Here is a 21,288-nt window from a genome sequence, read left to right as displayed (position 1 = left end):
TGCAATTAGAATAACAGTTTACCAACTTGAGGCAAACGAGTAGACTTCGAAACAAGCTCATAAACACGAATAAATTAAAAGGTAACACTTTATAATAAGGTTCCATTATTGTTTGCATGAACTAACAGTGAAAAACACTCTCACAAAATCATTTATTAATCTTATTTCATTTAAACCTTTATACATTATTATACATATATCATTAAAGTCTAAAGTTGTAATGGTATTGAGTTAACATGAACTATCAATTAAAAGTTATATTTTATGGCATAATGTTAACAAATAGTAATTAATACTGTAACAAATGTATTGCAAATTGTTAGTTAATGTTAATTAATACATTATGTAATGTTAAATAATAGGACATTATTGTAAAGTGTTATACAAGTATACAAATTTATTTGATAAATGTGAATCTAGTGTGACTGACAAAAACAGTACACACTGTAGCATAACAAGGATTTGGTATTATGGATTTTTTTAAATAAAAAATAAAAAAGTTTTCTATGATGGGCTATATGGGCATGTAAAAATGCATATATTCTAAAATAAATAAAATAGACCAGATAGCTGTATTGATATATGATATTATCGTTTATCGTTTTAAAATTTTTGTAGAATAACTCTATAATTTTCTCATTTATCATTTTTCAAAGTAATCAGCCACAAATGCATTGGGGTTTAATCTGTAAAACTCTCGATTTTCAAAGCACAACGGGAACAGACAGCAGAAATGACTAATATTACTGTATTACAGACTGACTCACATAATGTGTTTTTATCGCATCCATTATATCAATAAACACCTCATCTTCACAAACTTTATACTATTCATATCCTAATTTCATAAGTAGATACTCATACTTGGTATTTTAGTAGATGTCTGAAGGTTTAACAGTGATGTATAGCATTTATGCATCTGTGGGTGGTTGCTGGATAAGATCCCCGTGTGCTTTGTAATCCTGGAAGCATATGTCTTCTGGTTACATTCTATTACAGGTGTCTAACTACCTCCATATTACAACTGTCACTGTTATTCTTATAGGAGTGGCATGCAGTTAACCCAAAATCAAAGCCTGTAATTTGTGGCTGATGGTGCACTTTGAGATCAGGCCAATCTCACTGCTCCAGGCGTCTATGAGCGAGACTTGATTAGGCCAAATTACATATGGGAGCTAGTGCTGTAACCACAGCTCTGTTCAGAGTGAAAGTAAGTGAGTATGTGGGCTTTGGGTGTGGTGTGTGTGCGCTGCCTTGTGATTTATGCACATTAATATGCAAAGCAAAAGCCCAGTATGCTATTTAGTTACTTGTTTAGATTGTTGACTTGCAATGTTCTATCAATTTGTTACATTTACTTCTTTGATAAATTGCCATGTTTGCCATATGTGCACCCCCCTGAAATCACTGCGGTGAGAGGAACAACTGTTTTGAATCTCGAGTCAACCCTGGCTCTCAGTTTTATCTGCGTAACAAGTGCCGTCAAAAGCCTAGGGGTAAACGCAGCAGATTGTATCAGAGCTCTGGTGCAGATGAGAGGGTGGAAGCAGGTGGGGGGAATGGACAGAATCTGGGCCTGGACTTCGGCCATGTGGCTTTCCCAACTCTACCACACAACATGCACACTACAAACTTGGTCAGACATAAATTAGATGCTTTTCTGCAGTGGTAAAGTTTGTGATATCATGTCACGTCTAAATCATTTTTATAGCACTTTCCCACATCGCTTCAAAGCAGCATAGCAAAATCTTTACATGTAGAAATATGCACAACTACTTAAACTAGTAAACTCTGCTTTGTATCTTCAAATGTATGAATAATAACGGCATAGCCATAGCATTGTGGGAAGTGTGCCAACATATAGCACGGCTGCGGCTTAGGCTACCCGAGTCCATAAACTATGGCTAATACTCATATTTGGAGGATCCACATATATAGTCATATACACAAAACATAATTTGGAAAAACACACATGGCACTAAAATAAACCGAATGTAAATTACTGATAATAATGTAGAGGAAAAAAACAGTTTCAATAAAATATAAGCATATGTTATGCATCATGTGGGGACTTCTAGGAATATTCTTTTACTGTTTGTAATTTTAATTAAAAAAATAAATAAACAAATGTGTTTTCTTGAGCATTAATGTTTTTAAATGTGCTAATTCATTTATTTTCAGAAAGCCCTCCGTACAGCCCCTGGAGCTCAGTTTCCGTTCCCAGACAAGGGGGCCTTCAATTCGCTTCACCCCAGCCACGACGAGGGTACGTGGGCTAGGCGGCCCTCTATGCAGCCCCTGGAGCTCAGTTTCCGTTCCCAGACAAGGGGGCCTTCGACTTGCCTCACCCCAGCCACAGTGAGGGTACATGGGCTAGGCCCTCTGTACAGCCCCTTGTCCCAAATTATGGAAAATTCCAGGAAAAACGCAATCGTACCCCGTTTCTGACTTAGTCATTTTTTCGACCCAGGGTCTCCACCCTGCCGAGCTAGGCCAAAGAGGGTTTAGATCTAGTAACATTTTATAGAAAAATTATACATATATTTTTGCATCATGTGTTATATGGTAACCTATAGGTAACCAGTTAATGGATCTTTTACTGTAAAAATCACAATCTTTTGAATTTCCAAAAAAAAAAAACAACAACAACATTATGTTGACATTTTTCATTATTTTACTTTTAATGTGTTTTCAAAAAAAAAAATAAGCACTATGCTCTTTGTCACTTAATATTTTATTTTGGTGTGTCAATTGGTTAAATTACTTGTAGTATATGAAAGTAAGTATATTTAAAATAATTTTTTTGCATTTTATTTTACATTAATCTCCAGCAGGGTACAACAACCATTTCGGCTCAAGGCCTTCTTTAGTGCGTTGTGTTGAGTTTTAGTGTATGTAACATTTTACAGCTTTTGTTTTTCATATAAAAAATAATATATAAAGGCATTTTGAATTTTTCTTTGAAGTTTTAGTGTTTATACTTCATTTCTTGTGCTTTATATTTTAAAAGGGTATTGAATCGTTTGTAATTGAAGTCAGCTGTGAAGGTAAGAATGATATAAACTTCTCTTGGGATTATGTTTTAGATGAGGATATGATTTCCCAAAAGATTAATTATATTCCAAATAGTCCGTAGTTTTAAACTATATTATTTTCCACTTTATTGATAAGTGCTAAAGCTCAGGGGGATAAGCAGAGCTGCTAAGGAAGCCCCCTCTTGACACACACACACACACACACACACACACACACACACACACACACACACACACACACACACACACACACACCTTTCACAACCCATCTCTTCTTGAGGAATTAGAGAAGAGACAAAAGGCTGAACATTCTTTAAGTCCCGTTGGGCGGTGAATAGGAACGTTTCACGTGTCAGAGGAGTGGTGTTTCCTATAGATTCATTAGCCTCTTCACCCCCCACCCCCCTCCCGCTTCTCCCTTCTTCCTTGCCTGGGCCCCTTTCACTTTCTGTCACTTTTCTCTCTCACCCTCGCGCTCCCCCAGCTTTTTCTTTTTGTTTGCTGTCTACAAGAGGGTTTTTAGCACAAGCAGTGTTTGTAATTAGCTCCTAGTGCTGTGCTGGAGCATGTTGAGGTGGCTGTTTATACGATGAGCAGGTCCTCTTTCTCACAGTTGCTGTGAAGCTAAAACAAAGGTCTGCCTTTTTTTCCTTAGCCAGGGTGAAGTAAAAAAAAAATAGGGCTACAATATGTTCAGAAGGGCCCCTGGAAAATATTACCAAGCGGTAAGCGTAGTTAAAATTATTGTGACCTTTCAGAATGTTTCTTAGGCATTGCAGTAACTATTTAGCTTGTTTTGATTTTCATTTATTGTATCATATGTAATTATAGGAATAGTTCATCCAAAAAAGAAAATACTCACACTCTTATTGTTCAAAACTGACCTCCTTTCTTTGGAACAACTTTTTCTTTTTTTATCATACTAATGGCAGCCATATATTGTCTTCCAGTGAAAAACAGTTTGGACCCCGTTTATGTGCTTTTATTGTATGCACTATCCTAAATATACTTTCAAGTACATTAACATTTGAAACTCCTACATGAGGATAATATGTAGCTATTATTCAGATGATATTTCCCACTCATTAATACCCTATACAATGCTTCACTTCCTGAAAGTATATTGTCTGTTTTTTATGTGTTTTTTTTTTTTTTTGCGGACACTTTCAGCAAATTTCCATCGTCCCTCTCTGGGTCAGAGTTCAATCTCTCTGGGAAAGCTGTGGGCGTTATTCTCAAAGCCTTTTTTAAAATCCATCCACTGTTTTTTCTTGCTCCTTTTTTGTCTTCTTCCTTTTTCACAAGAATTGCATTTACTACAGCACTGCCGGAGCAATCCATTATCGTGTCATGGTTCTTGGTCCATTGCGGCCCAGCAGCATGGCACTACAGCTTGTTTTAATTTTAGCTGGGGAAAGCCAGGACCACCGCTCCAGTCCCCCGCTTCTCCAGATGTGCCTTGATCAGGGGAAGTTGACTAAGCGCTTTGTGTCCTTTAAGACACTAATGTGATTATGTCACATATTTTCAGCTGATTCCCATCGCTATTGGTCTTTGTGTGGGGTCCCCTACTCAATGGTCTCTATCAGGCCTGCGAGCCGGGAAATTTTTCTCTTTGCAAAGTCTGGTTCCTAGCCAACCTGTGTAAATTGACTGTGCGAGTGTGTGTGGGAATATGTGTGTTAATGTGAATTTGGCTGAACTGGCATGCAAGGGAGTAACACTGTTGGTTGACTGCCTGTTTTGTATTTGTATATCACGTGTTAATATTTAAATCAGTAACAAGAAGTCACATGTTACTGGCCAAAATGATTCTCATCGTCACATATATTAATAATAAATATTTCATTTGTATTCAGGGCTTATGTTGGGGCCATGTCGTAGGCTATTGTCAAGCTAAATCTAACTAATTATCAGCTGTGTGTGCAGTCATGTTTATTTACATTGCAATGCAGCGTGGGTGTCAAGTATCTGCTAGAACAAAGATGTTTATCAAAAACAAGAGCCTACACTAGATGCTCCGGAAGGTCTGAAAAACACTCATTGGGGAGCTGAGAGTGTAATTTGAGTAGCAAACCTTGTTACTTCAAAATCTATGTTTGAGATTACAAAAATTATTATTGATTACTTTTGAAAAGCGATTATAGTGGTCACTATTGATATGATGTGATCTTTGACTATGCCACAGGTATACATTTATTTCTTTGCTTCTTTCGGTAACACTTTAGTATAGGGTCCAATTCACACTAATAACTACTTGCTTATTAGCATGTCTATTATTAACATACTGGCTGTTTATTAGTGCATATAAAGTACATATAATGCATGACATCCATAATCCTACCCAATACCCTAAACTTAACAACTACCTTACAAACTATTAATAAACAGCAAATAAGGGGTTAATTGAGGCAAAAGTCATAGTTAATGGTTAGTTAATAGTGAGAATTGGACCCTAAAATAAAGTGTGACCCTTCTTTCTTTATCACTTAAACTTTATAAACAACATGCAGTGAATTTGGAAATGAATATGGTCACAGCATTCACAAACTGACTGACACAAACGTTGGATCTGACCAGTGCCCAAAGAGTGAATAGACTCAGTGAATCTGGAGTGACTCAAACATCATAACGCGGTTACTGTATAATGCAGATAACAAAGAAAAAGATGGGGCCACCAACAAAGGTAGCTATTACTGGTTTACCAGGAGACTTACAGTACGGCTTTCTCTGTCTATATAATTATTTACCATTTGGGAATTCTGCTTTCACAAAGGAACGAAAAATTTTGTGGATCACTAAATAAATGGCTTTGATGGAATAAAGCTGGATTTATGATTTAAAAACTTGACACTGGTGCTCGTTGGGAGAGAGCGAGAGAGAGAGAGAGAGAGAGAGAGAGAGAGAGAGAGAGAGAGAGTTGTGGTGAATTTAAAATAATTGAATGAATAGAATCTGGACCCTTCAGGGCTTTCAAGGTCTCGAGGTGTCGGGTCACCATTCTTGAAATGATGGGACAGCTGATGTGGGTTATTTATTTATTTTATTTTAAATGTGAGACGCAGTTGGAGTGCAGCTCACTCCATTTCTATGAAAAGATGAGACGTGCTCTGAAAACACTGAGCACCCACAGCCTTTAAAAAACAACCTTGCTGTTTGAAGGCCTTTCTCTCCTCAAATGAATGCTATTGAACAGACCCTGAACCCCCCATTTTGCCCATCCATTTGGTTGGATGGCAGGGACCGCTCTCATAATTAATTGAATTTCTTAGTCAATGAATGTAATATTGGTTCATAACACATTCAGCAAAGAAGGAAAGAGATTCGAGTTGCTGGATTATGTGTCCGTTTGCAATGGGATACCTCACATTGACGAATACCTCATTGTTTGGAATAAGTGGCTGCCTCTCAAGGTTGGTTTTTGTACAACTTGAAGAGCGGGCTTGTTCTTTAAATGTCTCGTAAATAAGCACAGCATATATCTACACTGCCTGTCCAGGGCTTCATTTCCCCAAAGCATTGTAAGGATAAGTGCATCATAGAAACCATTGGTGTCTAGGTTTACGATGCTTTTGGGAACCGCAGCCAGGTCATTTATTCATTTGCTGAATGAAAATAAATTTTTTGAGTGTCTTCAAACTGTGCTGAATGTTGTAGGCCAGAGGTTAATTTATCTCTGTCTTATCTAACACCGGTTTCTTTCCGGAAATTAACATCGCAAACAAGTCATTCTCCTGTGACCTTTGTTTTATCATATTTCCAGGCATCTCTGCACAGTCATCACAGGCTAAGGTTCATGCCACATTGCTCTGTCAATAGTGGCACTGACCTGTGTCTTTGTATATAAGAGAATAACAGTACTTTAATTATAATAGTATTTATAAACCACATATAAATGCCTTTTTCTGCATGACATCTTAGATCCCTTACCCCATACCTAAACTTAATAACTACCCTACCAACTATTAATAAGCAGCAAATTAGGAGAACATTGAGGGAAAACTCTTACTTAACAGTGAATATGTGCTCCCTATTCTGAAATGTTACCCTTTTTCCTCTTCTCTTAAAATAAAAAAAAAGTAAACTTCTTCATAAAATTAAATGGTTTTATTTAAGCATTTATTCATGGTTTGAGTACTGGTTTGGTCAATTAAAAATAGACATAAAAATATCTGGTTACTCCTTTTAAGTTTACTTTTATTTATAACTGTAAAAAGTAACTTATGGAAATGTTTTAATTTTACTCTGTAATGGGTACATTTTGTGTTACTTTTTCACTCCATTAGTCATCATTCACTCACCCTCACGTCATTCTAAACCTCTATGACTTCTTTTGTATTCCACAATGATATGTTGTAACCACATGTGGGTAAAATTTGCTGAACACCTGATCTATAAATGTTATTGGTACCACTTTATATTAGGTGGCAAAATAAGTATGTTCTTACTGTGTACCGATTTTATTAACTAGTCTAAGTTGAAGGAAAAACAGAGTGGAATATGGAAAAATTGTGGTGTTTTCCTTTAATTAAAGAAGTATTTTTTTTATTATTTAAAAGCAATGTAAAACATGTACACATTTTTTGCATTGTACCAAAAGATTAATTAAAAAGTACATAGTAGGCCACCTAATATGAAGTGGGACCAAATTACATACTCTTGAACTACAGTACCCATCATGCTTCACACATATTGCAACACCCCCTAAATGCCCACTTTAAATGCACCACCTTTTCTCCCAGCATGAAGAGGGGAGGTGTATCTGTCAGTAAATAAATAAAATAATAATGTTGCCTATTAGAAAAATGCAAGTAAATTCACAAGTAACGCATGACTTGTAACTTCTTAAATCATATTTTGATTATGTAATGCTCTCCAGCCCCAACACTTTGGAATTGTATTTTTTTTTTTTTTTTTTTTTTTTTTTTTTACAAATAGTGTTTTAGATATTGGTCAGCCAGTGTTAAGCCAGGTCAGTAGGGATTTGTGCCATGCGTGGCGGAAGCGTGCTAGCTCTGTCTCTCTGCCATTAGAACAGAGGGATAAAGTGATCAGTGCCTGTGTCACAGAGAGGGGGAGGAATGAGCATGGATGAATGGATAAACACAATTCTTTGGGCCAAGCTTGCGCTTATTGAGTGCAAGGCCTCAGCACGTGTGTCATCGAGACACTGGGATTACAGCTGCTGTGTTCTGAACTTTGCATTGCTGCAAACTGGATAATCCATCCGTGGACAGTTTGTTAACCGCAAGAGCCACTTTCTGGGTTCATCAGTGTTGGGAACAGATTAGCACTGGGTAGTGGATCTCATATGCCCTGGTCAGAGGCCATCCCTGAAGGGCTTAAGGGATTACGGTGCAATGAATTTTCTCTCACACGCTCATTCCAAACCCGGCTGATATTTAGTCAAACTAAGTCTTCACTGGATGAAATATTGGAACCCCCCCACAAAGCATTATTTTGCAATTAAGTTAGCATTACATGTCTTTTTGGCTGTAAAGATTGTTGTTGAGGCACACTTCCGCAAATACGACAGCCTAGATCTCACTCTATCAATGACAGGCTTGACGTTATTAAGGATTTTCAGGCCTAGTGTGTGGACACAGTCTTAGATATCTCCTTCCAGCCATCAGACTCCCAGGATTGAGACTGATCTCCAGTCAGTGCAGTTGTCCAGTTGTACTCGGCCCGCTTTGATTACCTCCAGTAGCTTCCTCACCGCAATCGTATAAGGTTGGGGGGGTTTGAGGTCGGAGGCTAAGTCCCTGTTTAAAGACACCACAAGCCTGCTGCATCAACAGACAGGCCATTTGAGCGCAGGGCCTAGGATGAGATGTAATTTCCCATCTGCTTTATGGGCAGTTCTGATCCCTGGGCTCTTGTCAGCGAAGCCCTCAGTAAAGATATCATCAGTAATATAAGGAGGACTCTGGCAATACTCAGGGCCTTAAAAGGCACTTTGCTTTTGCTGGCTGTCTTGAATGGCTTAAGGAAAGGGAGAGCACAGGTCACGAGTAAACGGTTTGCAAACACTATATCGGATTGCACACATTAAGTGTCTTAAAAGAGAGCTCAAACATTCAATTACAAATATGTGACTTCCGAGTGAAATGCTTGAAATATGCAACCGCCCTAAATTACTATCCTGAAATGCAGAGAATTGGTAACTGACATGCGCATGACCAGAAAATTCATCTGTTAGACAGATGAACGTGTTCATCACCTTTTCAAACACGTCGAAAGGAGTCTGTTCTTACCATTCAAAACAAGGATCTCTGTATTCACTATAAACGTACGTTAAGAATATATAGCAATTCTTTGACTCAAATCCATAAAAAAAAAACATCCAATCAAGTCTTAAGGCAGTAGTTGATGAAAATCCCTGGATTTGTAAATCCCATGCACCCTCTAATACTTTCTGAAATGTTTATGAGTTGGAATATTTGGAAGGAGCTCCTGCGATTGTCGTCTGTATGCATAGCATGCTTTTGCGCAGGTTTTTTTTTTTTTTTTTTTTTTCGCTCATTATGGCCCAGCTGAACTTTGGCGTGCATAATGACTTATGAGCACCCTGTTAAGTGAAGTATGCACTAAACAGCATGGGTTCTGGCCTGGTGAGTAGTTGCGGGAGCGCTAATATGAAACATTAACTTGGCTCAACCGCAGCATCACAACACATGTTATTATTTGTTGCCAAACTGCTCTTTAATTGAGAACAACAGTAAATCTGAGGTAGAGTAATTGGCAGACTAGTTGGGAACACGTGTTCACATCCCATGTTGAAGTTTGCATGGGTTGGTTTTGTTATTGCTGCTTGTCCTGTTTGCGGTCGGCATATATCAATTCTTTTGACAACTGCTGGAAGAAAAAGTCTCGATTCATGATTCCAAAGGAACGTTTTGAATGAGTCTATAGCCGTAAATTATTTTTGTGTTTTTCGGTTGCTTATAGTTCATTTGTTCATTGCTAATTGGGGTAGCGGTTGCTGCGCAACTTACATTCGGTGAGCCAAGCGCACACAATCGTTTTGCTTTAGCAGTTGTGTTTGTTTTTCTGGATCCAGGCCTCTTCCTGAGAGCCCTGACCAAGACAGATAAAACGGGGAACTGTCATAAGATTATTCCACAATGAGTAAATATGAGTTGTATTTGCACAGGTGACTTCATTTTCTGGCTCTTAGACGTCTTCCTGGAATTTGCCTCCATCCCGTTTCAGTTCAACTCATCTCACAAATCAGAGCCATGCATCCCTTTTCCTGCCTCGCTCGCATTACATTTCCGCTGACTTTGGCCACTATCTCTTTCTCGCTTGTTTTCCTTAACCGCCGTCGACACTCCCCCTCCTTTCTCACTATTGCGATGTTTCATTATAAGTTCTTCATAATCTCTTCTCTTTGGCCCTGATCTCGATCTTGTCCTCCTTGTTTTCCCTCTTTTTTTAACTCACTTGTTTCATGGCTTTCTTCCCAGCAACTTCTTTTGGAGTTTATATTCCTCCTCCATATTCTCCATAGAAAGCCGTCCCTCTCTCCCTTCAGCCTTGCCAGCCATTCTGCTTAGGAAACCCAGCTGTTTCCCTCTGTCCTCTGTCTCTCTTTCGCTCCCTCTCGAATATCTGGCTGGGTTTCAAATGGGAGGATTGCACTTAGAGCAATAAAAAAAGTATTTTGAGCTGGATGACTCTTTGTGTGAGTTGCATACCCAGATGTGTCTCTTCAGCCGTGATACATTTCTTGTGTAAAACATTCTCATTAGTTACTCAACACTCCTCATTCCGGGCCGACAAGGGTTTCTTGCTGACAATTCCCCACCCGTCCACCCTCCAGCGAACCTCCTACCATGAGTTCTTGATTTGAGTTCTTGATTTCTCCTCTCTTACTCTCTCTCTCTCTCTGACTTTCTGTCCTCTGTACCCCTCTGTGCCCCAACCATTGCACCCATCAATCAACAAAAAATGAAGTTTGCTTTAGTCCACCATATGCACTCAGCCAAGTCAATTTAGTTGGGAGCCTTAACGATAGAATTAGACTGTAATCCCCTTTAAGCTTCACTATGCTCTTGACATCATGGAAAGAGGTCTGCAAAGCCAATGTCATCATTTGATGTTGGTTAACTGTTTCACTGACACTTTGGACACCAACAGAGTAGAAGCGGTCCGAGCCTTTACTTTTCCGTGTGCCATGAAAGGAAGAAAGGGCTCTAGCATCTAAATAGCCGAATACTACCCGATACGTATTTAGTATGCATTTAGCTAAATATGATTATTTAAAATGCTAAACTAATGAGAATACATTTTGTAACTTGTTTTCCAGTTAAAATATTTAAAAAAAATACCTACAAAAAAAAAAAAAAAAAAATATAGTAATGCATAATGCATAAGAAATTAAGACTTTTCAGAGACTGTGTATTTTGTGTTACTATGAAGATTTACCCCACTTGATTTTAACTCCGAACCAAGTGAAAAAATATGCTAGTGCATTAGGAGAAAAACAATGTTCAAAAAAATATATAGATCTCATATCAAAGACTGAAAAAAATTGTATTAGTATCTTCAAGTGCTGCAGTAAAAATGTATTATATATATATAATGTTAAACTGCATGTAATATGTATCCCAAATGCATCATGATCTTGCTTGTCTCTCAATAAATATTGCATATATTTTTATAATAAATGTTTTTGTATTACATTTTGGGGTATTGCAATAAAACAGGGTTGTGCACAGTTTGTCCTACTGTGCACAACAAATGCTCCATATTTTTAATACTTCTATCAATAGATAGACTTTGACTCAGACTGTTTAATATTGTTTGTTTCTTAGTTTCCCAGTTCTTCTCCTTCTTCATGAAGTCAAAGAATCAACCTGATGAGACCAATCATATCCCAAAAGGGTGTCCTGTCCTTCCATATGACATTGGATAAGTCCAGGACACAGGTACGATACATCACAGACAGTCTGCCAACTATAAACTATAATCACATGACCCAATCCACCCCTACCTCCAATATTGTGTGTGTCCTCTGAACTTTGACAATCGGTTTAAAGTGTGTGCTGTTTTTGAAAGTGCAAGATAAATCTAGTAAATTTCATCCTTTTTTGCTACCATTGTAATACCCTGAAAAGCTCTGGAAAATGTGGCCCATTTCTGTGCAACAAATCATTTTTGTGCTCCATCAGATGTATTATTTATTAAATTACTTTATTTAGGAACTCCTTTAACATTTAAAAGCACCCTTGTCAGTGTAATTCAGGGCACATCTTACATAATGAACAACTGACCTAACTCCTCTGCAGCTGCGTGTAAATCCTATCCACATCTGATGTTGCACTGGACTCTACGCATGCAGAGGTCTCCGTACCCCAACCGCCAGTGCAAGCTTCATTTCAGGAATGCAAATGCCTCGAGCCCTGACAGCCTGTGATTTATCTCCTCATCTATCCTTGCACACATCTGCCTTTGCCCTTGTGTCTGCCTGTTGCTTATTCCACCCTCCCTCCCTCCCTCTCCCAGGAGGCCAGGGACTCCCCTGCCTGCCCTTAGAGTTGGCCCAGGGCAGCGTTACAGCCGTCTCTGACCCAGCCACCCACCACTCCTCACCCGCCGTCCTCCCAGGGTCAGATGGTGCAGTGGCGGGATAAGAGGTCTCTTCTCCCGGAGGAGAGTGGCTCTGAACTGCCACAGTGCTGGTGTGAGTCTGTGAGCCGCTGCCACTGCAGCCTGCTAAGTGCTTTACAGTACAGCATGAAAACACAAGTGACCTAATAACCACACTCGCTCTCTGTCAACAAGGATTACGCTCTGCCTGGAGTAAGAGGAGGCTGCTGGCAGGAAGGCAGCACTGTGTGTGCGTACATGTGCGTGTGTGGACAAACAGAGATGCAGGTTAGTTCTCCTCCTGACAGAGCTGCAGGAGAGCATCACACGAGCTGCAGCAGGGCCGTCGAGCCTCCCAACGGAACACTCCCAAAACCCCCTGTCTAAAAGCTTTAAACAACTGCTTACAATTCCACAGCGTCTACGCTGCTCCTCTCTCAACAGGCAGTGCGAGCAAGGACGTCTGCGGGCTCTCCACTGTTTGTCTCATCTTCGTGGCCTCTGGCCCCACACGCAAACACACACACACACACACACACATCTCGAAAAACGAGCCCCCTACACCTCGCGCCACCCCACCCTGTTTTCTCATTTACTAGTCCACACTTGTGCGCAAGCTGCTGAGAAATGGACGGCTGGTGTGAGGTCAGGTGTGATTCATCACACTGCGTCTGGGCGAAGAGTTGACATTCGTAAAGGCACTCGCTCTGCTGCCATTGTAATTGAGTCTCCTTGTCTTTTCTAGGACACCAGCAAATATAACTATGTCAGGACACCTCACAGCTATATATTACCCAGCTCACTGAGAGAGACAAAGGGCGAGTTATCATTTGGGCAGCAGCTAAAGAGAGGGAGGGAGACACATCTGGACATCTGTAAGGTGGGGTTTTGAAGGCTGGGGTGCTGCTTTTACAAGAGGGGTCGGTTCAATAAATGAAACTCAAATTTTACGTTGAGAACATTTTCTGAAGAATGCTTTTTTTTTATTTTATTATGTTTTTATATTTTTAATATGGCATTTTTGATCAGTAAGTTGTTTCAGATGTTTTTTTTATTTTATTTTTTTAAATGATTCTTGTACTTTTTTTATTTTATATATATATATATATATATATATATAAAATATATAATATATAAAACATAAACATATATTTAGTAATGTATTCATGTGTTTCCGATTTATTGATACAATATATTATATAAGATAATTGAAAATATAAATTATAGTTACACTACATTTCTAAAGTTCGGGGTCATTGTTTATATGAAATTAATACTTCTTTCAACATGGATTCACTGAAGTGGTCTGAAGTGATAGCCTTTTACTTTTTTTTTTTTTTTTTTTTTGATAAAACTATGTAAGGTACTTTACTTTGAGTCATGTACTTAATATCAATTTGTTGCAAATACTTTTTTTTTTTTATGAAATGTTGTATGTATAATATTAAGTAATCTTGATGAGGCTTTTTAGATATGTGCCTTGTTCATAAGTAGTCCTGCAGTTAGGTTAGCTTTGAAGCTAAAATCGGCTAATGATTTCATGCCAATTTTTATTTTTATTTTTTTCTTTGTCAATACTTAAAGTAATATACTTTTGTTTTAACTTTTTTATCCACTCAGTATTAAGTAAGTTATTTCGTTATGGATTAACTGGGTTTTACATCTGTAATTTTGTTGTAATTCGGATTATGTGCTCAATATGCCTTAAGATACTGCTTGTGTACAGCTAATAAAGTTATTTGATAGTTTTCCTTAATTATCTGGTTAAATAATAACAAACGTCTATAAACTTAAGGGAAAAAAAGTAGCTTTGTAAGCATAACATTACACAAATGACGGAGTTAGCAGAGACGTTTATTCTGTGTCAGAGTTTGACATGAATTTGGGGAAAGTGCCATACAGTAATCGCTTTAGTTACTTTTATTTAATTTTACTTTACTTTGACATCGACATTGAGCTCATTTATGACTCTGATGCTTCTCTGTTATGAATCTTCTCCGTCAGAGGCCGGCAGCACAGAAAAAGGTAAAGAAAACATGAAATATGAACAGATTAGTGATGGAATGCTTTAATATCACAAAAGATGCCATGACAAAAATAACATTAACGTTACATGTTTGCTTTATTCGCTGGTTTACTTAAATTACCCTTGAATTATTTACCTAGTAATCGTCATTTTTCATTACGCTATCTGTAATGCAACTTCTCAATGATTTAAAGTTACTGCTTGCATACAACGTAAACATACTTGTCTTTTATTTAATTCTGTGTTGAAATTATATGAAATATGTCTTTAAACATTTGGGAAAAAAGGTTTATCCGAAAGCATGTACATAAAATGACTGAGTTGAATTTAGCTAAGACAGGTGTTTGGGAAACATGCCATGTGTTAATCTCTACTTCTTTTTCTTTTAAGGATTTTGACGTCAAAATTGAGCTCTTATTTTCACTGGGGCACTACTGAACTGTTATCATGTGAGGAGCAAGGAACAAGGCTAAAATCTTCTCTGTCAGAGGCCAGCTGCACTGTAAAAGGTAAGAATCACATTAAATATGATCACATTGATGCTGGAATGTTGGCACTATATTGTAATGGGGTATAAATGAAATGCAATTATTATGGTCCTACTTCTTACCATTTAACATTTAGTTTGTGCTTGTTTTTCTTTATTCAGTGGACAAACAGTTGTTTGAAATGAAAGTCAAATCTTTGTCCACTTACACTGTTTTTACTTCACAGGATCCGGATGACGAAGATGCCTTGCAAATCCAAGAAGATCCAGTCACTTCCCATCAAAGATCCCACACCTCTGAAACGAAAATTTTTTAATTTACTAATTTTTCACTACAGACCCATAAGACTTTTATTCATCTTCAAAACACAAATTAACATATTTTAAATGAAATCTGACCGATTTCTGTCCCTCCTTTGACAGTCCATGCAATTATACCACTTTGATGCTTTAAAAAGTTCATAATCACGCATTTTTGAATTCAAATTTTCAAACGAGCCATGATTGCTTTATATGATTAACAGTTTTAATTTAACATACTGTATATAACGTTGATCAGTGTACATAAACAGAAGTACTTGCTTGACACATGAGAACATTGGTTTTCCCTCAATAAAAATAAATAGTTTGTAAGGTGTTTGTTAAGTTTAGGTATGAGGTTGTTAATATGTTAGTACATTAATGTATGCTTTATAAGTACTAATTATCATTAGTCATAATGCTAGCAATATGCATGCATAGTGAGAATTGTTCTCTAAACGAAAGTGTTACCAGTATTGTTAGGGCCATATTTTAACGATCTAAATGCAAAGTGTAAACGCACGGCATAAATATTTAAAGAGCCACACAGATGGGAAATCAAAAAATACCTGTATTACAGTGTATGATGTAGCTGTCCATCAGTGTAAACAATGTGCAAATAATTAAACCAAAAAGTACATGATTTATAAAGTTATTGGCTTCTAAAGTAAGGAGTCGACTCTGAATCGCTGAAACGAGTCGTTATAGATTTCAAATCTTTTGCCCATCTCTATGTACGTCACTAGGAACACTTTGCATAATAATCTCCGCCTACCGTGTTGGGAGAAACGGAACCCTGACCTGACCCCCCAACACACACACACACACAGACGCTCTGGTTGGTGTGATAGCATCATGTCGAGGAGACAGTGTGTTTTTAATTGTAAAGGCAAGTTAGTTTTATTTTCACTGCCAAAGAATGAAAATCAGAAGAACCAATGGCTAAAATTTATTTTTACCACAATACCAGAGCAGTACAACAAATCCCTTTTGTTGTGTTCACAACATTTCACTGATGACTGCTTTTCTAATCTCGGTGAGTACAGCGGGATTTTCAAAGCGTTTGGCCATAAAAAAGGGTTCATTACCAACTTTATTTAGAACAACGAGCATCTCCGAATCACAACGCGAAGTATGATTATGAAGTTATGTGTCTGTTTTCTCCCGAGCGTCTTATCAGTATGTGTGCTGTCTTTAGCCTTTCTCTGCGCTGATCTTCATTTACAAACACGTCGTTAAAATGAAGTGTAACTCCGTGAATACTCAACGAAGAGACATGAGAGAGATATCTATAGAAAGCTTGACATGTCTACTTTAAAACTAAACAAGTGCTGCCGAAAACAGATATTCTGTGATAAAGTAATCCATATGAAAACAACGCGATGTCTGTTTTTCATGTCTCCCTTCATCATTTCTAATGTGACCACGCCCCCGCGCTGAACACGCTATTCAGATTCAAACTGAAGCGCGTGGCTTGAATACACCCACACAGAAGAAAAAGCAGTGAGACTGATCAAGTTTTTATTTTACTGTTTGCTTCGCGGTGACAGGAATAAGACATAATTCACCCCAAACAGATGCTAACGCATTGTTTACCGTGGAGGTGTGTGCGGAACAACCAATCAAAACTGACTATGTTAGTTGACCAATCAGAACACAGTATGCTACCGAAAGGTGGGGTTTAAGGAAACTGAATCTTTCGAACAGCTTTGCATGAAACGTTTGGGAATCTCTGAGAATTGAGGTAATTTTAAAATGATATTTTGACAAAATGACAATGTTTTTTAACCTTGGATGGATTTAAACCTAATGTACAGGACTTATAAACAGTGATAGGAAGCTTAGAATTTTCATCTTACTGGCTCTTTAATTAGCCTACAAAAAAATCTTATGCATTGCAATCCTTTAATTTGTTATATTTGGCATGTTTGTGTGCTGCTGTGCTTCCCTGTGTTTAATAAGCAGCATGTACGCGCATTGCACACCCACCTATACTAACACACTCTATAAATAACAAAGAAAAAGCATTGCGCCAGACTTTAGATCAGGTTTGAGTTGGTCTATTGCGCAGTCTATTTTCAGCTCCTTAAAATAGCATTGCACATGAACACACCTCTTTTTTAGACCCGCAGGCCCATGGGCTCACAAACGAGCGCAAATGCATTTGCTGATTAAACAGTGTGGCGCTGGACAGGGAACATGCGAACGGTGCCAGACTGAAACTAGCAAACACACTTCCGCAGCGCCTTGTGTCACATTGTGCCGGGTGTATTATAGGGCCCTTAATGTTTGAGATATATAAGAATAAATAAGGATAAATAGGTAAATAATACTTTAAATACAACAAGGTTTATGTTTGATTAACTTAAATGTATAGTTTGTAAAATTGAAAAAATTGAGTTGCTAATTGAAAAGTTGAGTTGCCATTACTCAAGAGTTCAAGTTGGAAACATGTAAAGTCTAATAGAACAAACAAGAATAAAATGAGTCCAGAATACTTTAAAAGCTGATTCAAATAGTAACCTAAATTTAGTAAAACAGGCACAATATTTGTTACATCTTGTGCTACTGAGCTGCATGCAGAAATGTTGTCTACAATTGAGATTTAAAGAGATAGTTTTTAAGTTTTTTTTTTCTGTGTGAAGCCATCAGTTATAATCTTTCACTTACAATGTTACATTTGTCCAGAATTCTTTCCTATTCAGCAGCTGACCCACAGCTTGAATTCAAAAATACATTTTGTGCTGTTTTCACAAGCATTCACAGAGTTCTCACAAAAAAAAAAAAAAAAATTGTAGTCTTGCTAGGTCAAGAAGCTGGGTCAAGAAAAAAAAAAAAAGTAAGAAAGAAATCGGGCCTTTGTTGACATTCATGGTGCAAAGGGCCTGTGCACATTTGCAGAGGTCATCGGAAAATAAACACCTATTAATGGTTACCTGCTTGACGAACAGATAAGCAGGTCACGGTAATGATTAAACCACAGCTTGCTGGGTTACAGGCCATGTGTGCACAAAAGCATGCTGGGTGAATACAGGTCTGCATTGCTAAAGAAACAAATAGTAATTGTTATAGGACAACAGCCTTTGAGCTGTGATGTATCAGAGCATTGAGACACACACACACCTGTGAGAGCTGTAAAAAACACACTTGTCAACAGCCATTAGCACATTCATGCAGGTACTGTATTGTGGGTGGTTTGTTGACTGTACAGTGCAGGTTAGAGAGAAAGAGGGAGAGAAGGAGGACGGGGGGGGGGGGGGGGGTGTAGATAGAGAAAGAACGAAAGAAAAGGAAAAAAACCGCTCAAGTTCACAAGGTCATTTCCAGCCCAGGGATAAAGTAAACTGAGCGAAACTGCACAAGCTGCAACTTATCAGCCCGCTTGCATGCCAGAGCTTTCTCCTCTGTGTGTATGTGTGTGTGTGTTTTCATGTGTACGTTTCACAAAACAAAACAGAAAAGGATGATCGCTTTTGGTTCAAGTACTTGTATCTTCCTCCGCTCAAAAACTGTAATCATAAACTTTCTCATGATTCATGCTATTCACCGAAATCTCAGACAGCTTGATTTCGGGAAAAAACTAAAACACACACACACACACACACACACTCAGTGCCTCATTTACGCTTATGGATATTCATAAAGCGTAAATGAGGAATTAGACTTTTTGAACCCCTCTATTTGGAATAAATCTTGAAATCATGTCCTTGAAGGAAACAAATATTCACTTTATAGTTTTTAAATAAATTGTTATCTTGGTTTGGTGCATTCGTCAAATTGTATGAGCTGATCAAACATTTCCAGTGCATAGTGTTATCTTAATGAACAAAATCTTCGACTTAATGAAAGCGGATATTCAAGGCTATTTCAAGGCTTTCCACTCAGTGACAGGACACTGGCAATTCCTTGTCTTTCACACCAAGAATTTTTTAGTCCTTGGTGGTCTTAAAAAGTGTCCGTGGGGTGATCATAAGCATCATGAAAATGTGTTTTTATATCAATAAATTAATAAAAAAATAAATAAAAAAAAAACATGTTGAGCTCTTGCGCTGGTGTAACAGAGATATTTGCACTTGAATCCTCCCTACAAACACACCACCCTAAAAAAAAAGCCATTTGACCTTTTTCCATCAATTACTTTGAGATGTGGGTGTGAGTTGTGAACATGCAGAAATTCCAGACATAATCAAAGTAACAGCTAATAACACTTTGCCATTTCAACTAAAGCTTTTAGTATCGCAAAAAAGTGCACTACTCAACTGCAATGCTAAACAATCAAGAGCTTAATTCAGAATGTTGTTAATGTTTCTATAAATGGGTGGAATTTAATTGTTTGTTTACCCCCACTCCTTTCTGGGGGTCATTTATTGCTTTTAATTGGTCTCCTATTATGTACTGTCACCACGTTTTCTGTTAAAGCCGGGTTTTCTCAAGAGTGCTTCAAGTAAATCTCTGCTATTTGGTATCTATCGCTGTGTTAATTCCAAAGGTCAGGGGTAACCTTAGCAACTCTGGTCGTGTTAATTAAGAAATGAGAGGATTTCACTGGTCACCATCCCTCAAGCTTTATATTGCAATAGAAACTCCCTTAAAACGCTACCAAAAACATACTTTGAAAGGAGTAAGGAAATATAAATGCCAGAAACCCTTGCATAAATAACTAGGAGTGGGAGAGCTGTCTATCTCACCCCGAAAAAAAAAAATGGTTGCTTAAAAACAAAATGTAGAGAAGGAAAGGGTCATCTGGTTTCCATTAGAAAGATAAAATGGTTCACTTGGAGCTTTTTACCAGCCTCTTTGTTTCTGGGAGGCGTCCATGCTTCTCTCTCCATCATCAGCCAGTTGACACAACATTAAAGGCTTCAAACGGCCAAGTCGGGCCCCTTAATCAAAAACTAATTGTAATAGATATTGGAGGAGTGCTAACACTCTGACCGCTCGGACTGGTATCAGTGGTCCAAAGCTTGAGATAGCATTAAACACAACACAGACCCGATAGCTGCCACAGGGTATAAAGAAGAATCAGAAGCAGAGGAGGAAAGAGTGTGCTAAGTGCTACATGTGGCTGAAAAGGCACATGTGCTGTGAAACCACACTCCTTGAGATAAGTTTGCCGCTGTCCTGTCAAGCCGTGTTAGTTAGCAACAAAAAAGGAATTTGAAAACAAAACATGAAAGTGGTCCCATCGAGGCCGTTCGGGGAACAAGTCTGAAAGGCCAGGAGAAAATGTCAGTTTGGGTAAAACACCCAACCGGCCATAGAGTCTTATCAGTCCCAGGAGGATCGCTTCATATTCTTTTCAACAAAATATTTCTGGAGAACTCTGCTGAGGACGTGCCATGACACATTTTTTCACAATTATTATTATTTTATTTTTTACAGCTGTCTGTAAATCATATAAAAATAGATAATTTATTTAAATATTTATTTGTATTTATTTATTTATTTATTTATTTTTTGTGGTGAGATATTATTTAGCTGTTTTCAAATTGTATGCAACATAATTTCTGTAAATATACAGTAAATATTTTTGTCTGCTTATTCTGTTAATATCTGTTCATGTGAATCTCTATTAAATAGGAAATTGATAATACAAATTTAAGATAGATAGATAGATAGATAGATAATTATTATTAAGACTATATTATACTTATCTTTGATACTGACAATTGCTCCTATTTTTATTTATCTTATTTTATTTATTCACATTGTGAATGCATTTACGTTCATGTCTCTGATTGAGAATTACTCCGTGACCTTAAACATTAGAAGTCAGTGTGTGTTGCCAGATTTAATTTAACTAATTGATTCCCTTGCATTTTTTATTAGCAATAGTCATTAGAATA

The 21,288-nt window shown here is 37.7% G+C and overlaps 1 long non-coding RNA gene across 2 annotated transcripts; it reads left to right on the top strand.

The window, feature by feature from the left end:
- Window positions 1-619: 619 nt before the first annotated feature.
- LOC127976978 (uncharacterized) lies at window positions 620-15,745 on the top strand. 2 transcript variants are annotated; one of them, XR_008158061.1, is made up of 5 exons: window positions 620-1,210; window positions 2,182-3,047; window positions 11,855-11,968; window positions 12,546-15,164; window positions 15,370-15,745. It is a non-coding gene; the product is annotated as an uncharacterized LOC127976978 (long non-coding RNA). The 2 variants fall into 2 exon arrangements; XR_008158060.1 differs by having other exon boundaries at window positions 12,329-15,164.
- Window positions 15,746-21,288: the final 5,543 nt, after the last annotated feature.

Source organism: Carassius gibelio, chromosome B18 (assembly GCF_023724105.1).
Source record: "Carassius gibelio isolate Cgi1373 ecotype wild population from Czech Republic chromosome B18, carGib1.2-hapl.c, whole genome shotgun sequence".
NCBI lineage: Eukaryota > Metazoa > Chordata > Actinopteri > Cypriniformes > Cyprinidae > Carassius > Carassius gibelio.
This window is presented reverse-complemented; position numbering and strand designations above follow the sequence as displayed.